An 8375-nucleotide genomic window follows, 5' to 3' on the forward strand; every position below is an offset into this window, starting at 1 on the left:
CCACGGGTAATTGAAATTGATAATCAATGTAATCTCTATCTTTACAAAAATCCAATTAACTTAGGTCCCCTAGGGTTTGCTTTTCCTTCGAGAATTTTCCTAAATCCTTTCAGATAATTTGACATTTAATTACTTGTTTGTCCATAATTAATCATAGAACAACACTTTACTTATTTCTTTAGGTTAACTAACATAAGACACTACAGTAGGTCTAGGTTCACCATTTCCCGAGAATATAACCTTGATACTCACCATTTGTGCTAGTCTGCATCGATAGGTTCACTTCCTTAGATTGTAGCTACGTAAATAGCATATCAAGGTTTTGGCGCCGTTGCTAGGGAATTTACTTTTTGTGTGAACTAGAACAAACTTGTATTTTTGTTACTTTAGCCATATTTACTTTTCTGTCTTTATTTTGCTTTATTTTATTCTTTCATTGTTTTAACTATTGTTGTTTTTCGGTCGCTACATCCCACTTGCAGGTAGTTTATGACCAGGAGCTCAAACTCTAATCTTATAGAGCCTCTGTCTGATCCAGAATGATCTTGATGTGCGTAAAATACACACATCTAAATGGGGTTTTTAAGTGATTTTATGGACATTTGGATGTGAATTGGTCCCAACACTCACCCTATGCGTCTGTTTGTATGCATTAGGTTCAAAAGAAGTCAAAGAATGATAAAGGGAAGAATTGGAGCATAATTGGACGTCAAAGCTGCCGAAACAAGCTAAGTACGAGCATGAGGAAGCTGAATATGGCCGTGTTGATTTCAACACTGGCCGTGTTCCCAACACGGTCACCAACACGGCCGTGTTGGGTACATCAAACATCAAAGAAAAGGAAGTTCTTAGGGAGCACGGCCACAGAGAGTAACACGGGCATAAATACCAGACCGTGTTGGGAACACGGGCATCAACATGGCCGTGTTGGCAGCGACAAGGGGAACTAATTAAAAGAAAGAAGAGAGGAAAGAAAGAAAGAGAGCGGGGGAGAACAAAGCTTAATAGAGGCGGATTAAAGCTTAATGCTAATTTAAGAATCAATCGTTAGGAAGAGATTCCAACTTTAGGTTATTAGGTTTAAAAATTCAGTTATCTCGAGAGAGAAACTGAATTCGGTTAAGAATTCATCTACGGGTAGCATAATTAGACTCACCAATCCCTTATCTTTTATTTGATTGCCAACTAGTTTAGGTCCCCTTTGGGTTTGCTTTCTTGTCTTGGTTATTTTAGTTATCAATTACTCCTGCATCTCCCTTAGAATTTAGCTTGTATGTATTAGTTAGTTTAGAAATTATTCATTATTTATTTTAGGTTAATATAACAAAGAACAAAGGAGTAACTCTGGGCTTTCACCTTCCTGAGGAATACGACCTTGATACTCGCCATTAGTGCTAGACTGCATCGATAGGTACACTACCTTAGATTGTAGCTAACACAAGTAGCACACATCAGATCCCTCAGAATTTTAAGGAAGCGTTTGCAATTAGAAGAGGAGGAGATTGAGGTTGAGGTACCTGTAGATAAACCAGAAGGGATGGAGAATCACAATAGCAATGCCGCAGCGGATGCTAACAGAACGATGTACGAGTTTGCTAGACCATCATTGGATGGGACACAAACGAGTATACTCAAACCGGCGGTGGCAGCTAATAATTTTGAGATAAAGCCAAATGTGATCCAGATGGTACATCAGAGTGTACAGTTTGGGGAGCTGCCAAGTGAGGATCCCAATGCCCATATAGCCAACTTTTTGGAGATATGCGACACTTTCAAGATAAATGGAACTACCGATGATGCCATCCGGCTGAGATTATTTCCATTTTCTTTAAGGGACAGAGCAAAGAGATGGTTGCAGTCCTTTCCACCGCACACTATTACAACCTGGAAATCATTAGCTGAAAAATTTCTTTACAAGTATTTTCCTCCAGCTAAGACTGCTAAATTGAGAAATGACATTTCTTCTTTTGTGCAGATGGACGACAAGAGCATGTACGACGCTTGGGAGAGGTATAAAGACTTGTTGAGATGCTGTCAACACCACGATCTACCAGTATGGATGCAGGTTCAGACCTTTTATAGCGGTTTGAACCTTACTACGAGGCAACTGGTGGACGCTGCAGCAGTTGGAACTTTAAACAGCAAGACACCGGTGCAGGCGCAGAACCTGATAAAGGAGATGGCCACGAACAACTATCAGTGGCAATCTTCTAGGGGTCGGCCGGTCAAACAAGGAACGGTCAACCAGTTAGACTCCACAGCAGCCTTAGCAGCTCAAGTGGAGCTTCTGACTAAGAACTTAGACCAGCTTCAGATGCCGGTTCATGCAGCCCAAATAAGCTGTGAATTTTGCGGTGGCCCGCACTATAGTGCAAACTGTAATGTGGGAGGTATATTTGCTTCTAGTAATAATTCTTCCTCTATTGTTTCTGCTGACATGGAACAGTATACTACATGGGTAATGCCCCTAGACAGCAGAACAACCCATACAACAGCACATACAACCCCGGCTGGCATAACCATCCAAATTTTGGGTGGAGAAATAACAATGCTCAGGGTCCACCAGGCTTTCAGAGAGTGCATCAGCAGCCACCATAATTGCAGCAGTAGGCTATACCATCACAGCCCCCTGCACCAACTGAAAAGAAATCTTAACTTAGAGGAGCTGATGATGAAGTTTGTCACGTTGACGGAGACGAGATTCCAGCAGACAGACAGTGCCCTTAGAAATTAGTAGGCATCCATCTAGAATTTAGAGAGTCAAATTGGGCAGATTTCTAAGATGCTGTCTAAGAGGCCACAAGGATCGCTCCGTAGCACAACAGAGTCAAACCCTAGGGAGCATTACAAGGCTGTCACCTTGCGGTCAGGTAAGCAATTGTCTAGCTCTCTACCTTTAGTTGATGATGAGGATGTTTGTATGTAGGATAAGCAAGCTAGGCAGGAGCCCGAGTCTGAGACAATGGGAGGAGAAAAGGTGGAAGACAGGCTGAAGAGCCCTGTGAGAGAGTACTAGCCACCAGTCCCCTACCCTGCTCGACTTAAGCAGGAGAAGGTTGATAAGCAGTTTGGTAAGTTTCTTGACTTGTTTAAACAACTGCGAATTAACTTGCCTTTTGTTGAAGCTATTTCACAGATTCCAAAGTATGCAAAGTTCCTAAAGGAAATTTTGAGCAACAAAAGGAAGTTGGAGGAAGATGCCAAAGTATGCAAAGTTCCCTTGGGATTCGACCTAGTTTCATTATTTCTACAAGTTAGTTTAGGAAAATTAGTAATTTATTTTGAAGGGCTTCGACAACCCGTTCAAGATTCCTAGGGGTATAGTTGAAGATGTGCTTGTTAAGATAGACAAGTTTATTTTTCCTGTAGATTTTATAGTTATGGATATGGAAGGTGAGAGTACTATACCTTTAATCCCAGGTAGACCCTTTCTTGAAACATCTAGGGCGTAATAGATGTTTGTGATGGAAAGCTTAAACTTAGGGTAGACGATGAGACCATCACCTTCGACCTAGCGACTACTATGAGACACTCTTTAGACCATGATGATACTGTATTTTCCATTGATATTGTGGATAATTTGGTTGAGTGTCACTTATAGGAAATGTTGCTTGATGATCCTTTGCAGGTAGCCTTGCAAGGAGAGGAGGAGGAGCTGTCCAACGAGCAAGTGTTGGAGCAGCTTGCTAGTTTATCACAGTGAGCCTATCAACCGATCCTTTCTTCTGACAAAAGTTATAAGTGCGAAGTGAGCGGTAAAATCTTCTTCGAGGGCCCCTACCTTAGAATTGAAGGAGCTGCCCAAGCACTTAAGCTATAGATTCTTAGACGAGGAAGAAAAGTTGCCGGTGATAATTGCAGCAGATTTAACACCTGAGGAGCAAGCAAAAACTCTAGATGCTCAAGAGGTAGGCAGGCCATCTACAAAATTGCCTGATATTCCTGTGATCAACCCAAGTTTCGCTCTCATAAGATTCTTATGGAGGATAGCTATAAAGCAAATAGTTCAGCCTATTAGAGGCGCTTTAATCCGAACATGAAGGAAGTAGTGAAAAGGAGGTAATTAAGCTCCTAGATGCGGGATTAATTTACCCTATTTCCCATGGGCTTCTGGGTGAGCCCTACGGTGTCAGTGCCAAAGAAAGGAGGCATGGCAATAATTCGAAATGAGCGGATGAACTGATACCTACACGGACGTAATAGATTCCTGAGTGCATCGATTACGTGAGGCTTAATGATGCAACTCTAAGGATCACTTCCCTCTTCCTTTCATTGGTCAGATGTTAGAAAGATTGGCAGGACACATGTTTTACTGTTTTCTTGATGGTTTTTCAGGATATTTTTAGATCCCAATTGCACCCAAAGACCAAGAGAAGATAACTTTCACCGCTTCGCCCGGACATTCGCCATATCTACGCTTTTCGCCTATGCAATGCGCCTACATTTCAACTAAATGATGGCCATATTTGATGATATGATTGAGGAGTCGATGGAGGTATTTATGGATGACTTCTCTGTTTTTGGTAACTCATTCTCCCATTGTTTGGCAAATCTAGAACGCATGTTAGCTAGGTGCATTGAGGCTAACTTGATGCTAAATTGGGAAAAGTGTCATTTTATGGTGAGAGAGGGAATCGTTCTAGGGCATAAGATTTCACATACGAGAATGGAAGTCGATAGAGCTAAAATAGAAACAATATCTAAGCTACCACTCCCTAGTTCTGTTAGGGCTGTTAGGAGTTTCTTAGGCCATGCTGGATTTTATAGAAGATTCATTAGAAATTTCTCTGGGATTGCTAGGCCTCTTACTCAATTGCTAGTTAAGGATGCACCTTTCGTTTTTGATGATGTATGTGTATCTTCTTTTGAGTTATTAAAGAAACTTCTGACCACAACCCATACCATGGCTTCGCCTGATTGGGGGCTGCCCTTTGAACTAATGTGCAATGCTAGTGACTATGCAGTTGGAGCTGTGCTTGGAAAGAGGTTTGATAAAAAGTTCCAACCCATTTACTATGCTAGCAAGACGTTAATAGGAGCCTAGGAACATTACACTACTACAGAGAAAGAGTTGTTGGCTGTTATGTATGCCTTCGACAAATTTTGATCATACCTCATCTTATCAAAGACCATCCATCGTCTTCACTGACCATTCAGCTTTGAGGTATTTGTTTAATAAGCATGATGCTAAGCCAAGATTGATCAAATGGATTCTATTGTTGCAGGAATTCGACATTGAGATTAGAGATAAGAAGGGCGCAGAAAATTTGGCAGTCGATCACCTATCCAGACTGGAGAATCCGAGCTTGGATGCACTTGATGAGAGCACGATAAATGATCGATTTCCAGAGGAGCACTTGTATTCATTAAAGGTATATTCCAATTCTCCGTGGTTTTCTAATTATCTAACTATCTTGGGCTGGGGGTCTTACCAGTGGTATGACTTATCAAAGAAAAGAAGAAATTCTTTGCCGATTTGAAATACTACATTTGGGAAGACCCCTTCCTATATCAAGTGTGTGCAAACCAGGTCATCCGCCGATGTGTTTGAGGCATTATCATGAAAGACCTGTAGGAGGCCATCAAGCAAATGAACCATAATATGCAGGAAGGTGTTGGATGCATGCTTTTATCACAACTATCTTCCACGATGCTAGAACTTGTTCAAGCCACACGCTTTGCTGCTCGTGTAATATCTTTGCCCATGATGAGATGCCCCAAAATAGTATGTAGACAGTTGAGATATTTGACATTTGGGGTATTGACTTCATGGGACCCTTCCTTTCCTCAAATGGTAATAAGTATATCCTCAGAGGAATATGAATATTTCTTCAAATGGTCAAGGCATTGTGCCTTACCTATGATTTGCCAGAGTTGTTTGCAGTTCCTTAAAAAGTTAATTGCTAGGGTTCAGACACCCAGAGCGCTAATTAGTGATAGTAAACGATTTCTCGCAACGCCTAATTGGAGAAAGCACCAGCGCTATGGTGTAATGCAATGGTTCTCCACTCCTTATCACCACAAAACCAAAGGGGCAAGGAGGTTACTAATAGGGTTTAAAATGTATATAGAGAGAACTATGGGTGTAAGCTCAAGGATTGGGCCTCCAAACTAGATGATGCATTATGGGCATTTAGAACGTGACATAGACCTCCATAGGTTTTACACCCTATAGGCCGCTATATGGGAAGTCTTGTCATTTATCTGTCAATTAGAACACAGGGCTCTTTAGGCCTTAAAACTTGCAATTTTGATGTTGATTCTACAGGTAAGGTGATAAGCATCATACTACACATGTTTTCATGCCCGATTGTTCACATTTTTATGCATGATTATCCCGCTTTATGCTAGAATCACCCGCCTTTGTTTCCCTTTCGCTTCGTGTCATTTCAAGGACACCATCAAGAATCGAGGGAAATACGTGTGATTACGGAGCAAAATCCATCAAATTAGGCGAGAACAAGCACCCCGAGGGTTGAGCACGGCCCTGACCCTACCGCGGCTGAATTATTAAGAGGCTATCCCCAATTGTGCCATTCAAAGACGACCAGCCACCACGCCTCCAAAGACGGCCTCGTGGATCAAGACCGCCTTGGGTACCTGGGCCTCGAAGGAGTCAAGACTGGCCATAGCCTGCGGGTGGCTCAAAGACAATGATTTAATCAACTATATAGGCGATTTTGAATTCTAATTGAAGGGGACGATTTTGGACTCAATTCCAAGACACACACTTAATCAAATATTTCCTATACCTCAATTGTAGACCGGAGAGATCAATTTTCATCAATCAAGGGGGATTCCACTTATTCCAACATCGAATTGAAGATCAAGACAAACTTTGGAAGCATTCAAGAGGCAAACTAGGGTTTGAGATTTTGAATTTGCAATTTAGGGTTTCTCATTCAAACTTGAAAGAGAAGGGTGTACATACCTTTAATTTGTTTTTCCTTATTTTGTTCTTTAATTGCTTTGACTATGAACATGAGCAGCTAGATCTTTGAATCCATTAGGGTTCACTTTTGTTGATGGATTATGCTTAATTGTTAGTTTTTATAATTGTCATTCTTGCAATCTTCTCGCTATTCAAAGAATAAAAGTTTGATGCGCTTAATTTGAGACGTTGGATTAATTGTTTATTAGGTTATTTCTTGACATTGAGAAATGCTTGTTATAACTGGATTTTGAATAGTAAGGACCGGTGGTTAACACTTAGAGATGAGGTTGATTTACTCACGGATTAAGAACTAACAACTCTTAATAGTCTTAAATCATACTTAATGCTAATTTGTAGTAATCCGATAGGAAGAGATTCCATTAGGTTAAGGTAGTTTAGGAATCCGAAGCTCGAGAGAGGAACCGGGATTCAATTCAGGGATTTAGGCAGCAAGATCAAAGAATCCATAAAATTCATCTTTAGAATTCCATCACTTAGGCTCCCTTTTGGATTTATTTCTCTCTTTACAATTGTCTTTTAATTGTCTATTGTTGTCCTTCATTTACTTAATTGCACTCATAACCATTACCGGTATGTTAGAACTTTCACACCCTATTTCGCATCAGATAACATAGGAAGGGTAACTCTAGGTTCACCCGATCTCCGTGGATACACCTTGATACTCACTAGTGCTAGTCGACCTGAGGTTCACACCGCCTTAGGTGTAGGTTGCATAAAGAGCCCATCAAGTTTTTGGCGCCGTCGGGAACCGAATGGTGAACTAGAGTGAATTATTTTTGTGTTAATTTAGTCATTATTTGTTTTATTCATTTATTCTTTAATTTTATTATTATTTATTATTATATTATTTTTGTTGATCTAGTGGTTGTGGACTTTCGATTTCCGTAGTTTATGACCGGAGCTCAAACTTCAATCTTATAGAGCCTCTATCCGATCCGTAATCCATCCCCGGACTCTTAAGGAAGAGGTTGCAATTAGAAGAGGAGGAGATTGAGGTTGAGGTACTGTAGATAGACTAGACACGATGGAAAACCATGACCCCCACGCCGATGAGGATCAGAGGACGATGTACGAGTTTGCTCGACCATCTTTGGATGGGACGAAACTAGTATAGTCAGACCTCGTAGCGGCCATCAATTTTGAGATAAAGGCCAATGTTATCCGGGATGATCCAACAAAGCTGCAGTTTGGAGGATTGCCCAATGAGGATCCCAATGCACATATCTCCAACTTTTGGAGATTTGTGACACATTCAAAATAAATGGAACAACCGATGATGCCATTCACCGAGATTGTTTCCATTTTCCTTGAGGGATGTGAGCAAAGAGATGGTTGCAATCTCTTCCACAATGCATTTATCACTACACCGAAGGCGCGGTCAAAAATTTTATATAAGTATTTTCCTCCCGCTAAAACCGCT

General features: G+C 41.0%; 1 non-coding gene across 1 annotated transcript; it reads right to left on the bottom strand.

The window, feature by feature from the left end:
* Positions 1-1942: 1942 nt before the first annotated feature.
* On the bottom strand, positions 1943-2049 carry LOC112535666. The gene has a single exon (XR_003079750.2). It is a non-coding gene; the product is annotated as a small nucleolar RNA R71 (small nucleolar RNA).
* Between the last annotated feature and the right edge of the window lie 6326 nt (positions 2050-8375).

This window comes from Ricinus communis, chromosome 10 (assembly GCF_019578655.1).
Source record: "Ricinus communis isolate WT05 ecotype wild-type chromosome 10, ASM1957865v1, whole genome shotgun sequence".
NCBI classification, from domain to species: Eukaryota; Viridiplantae; Streptophyta; class Magnoliopsida; order Malpighiales; family Euphorbiaceae; genus Ricinus; species Ricinus communis.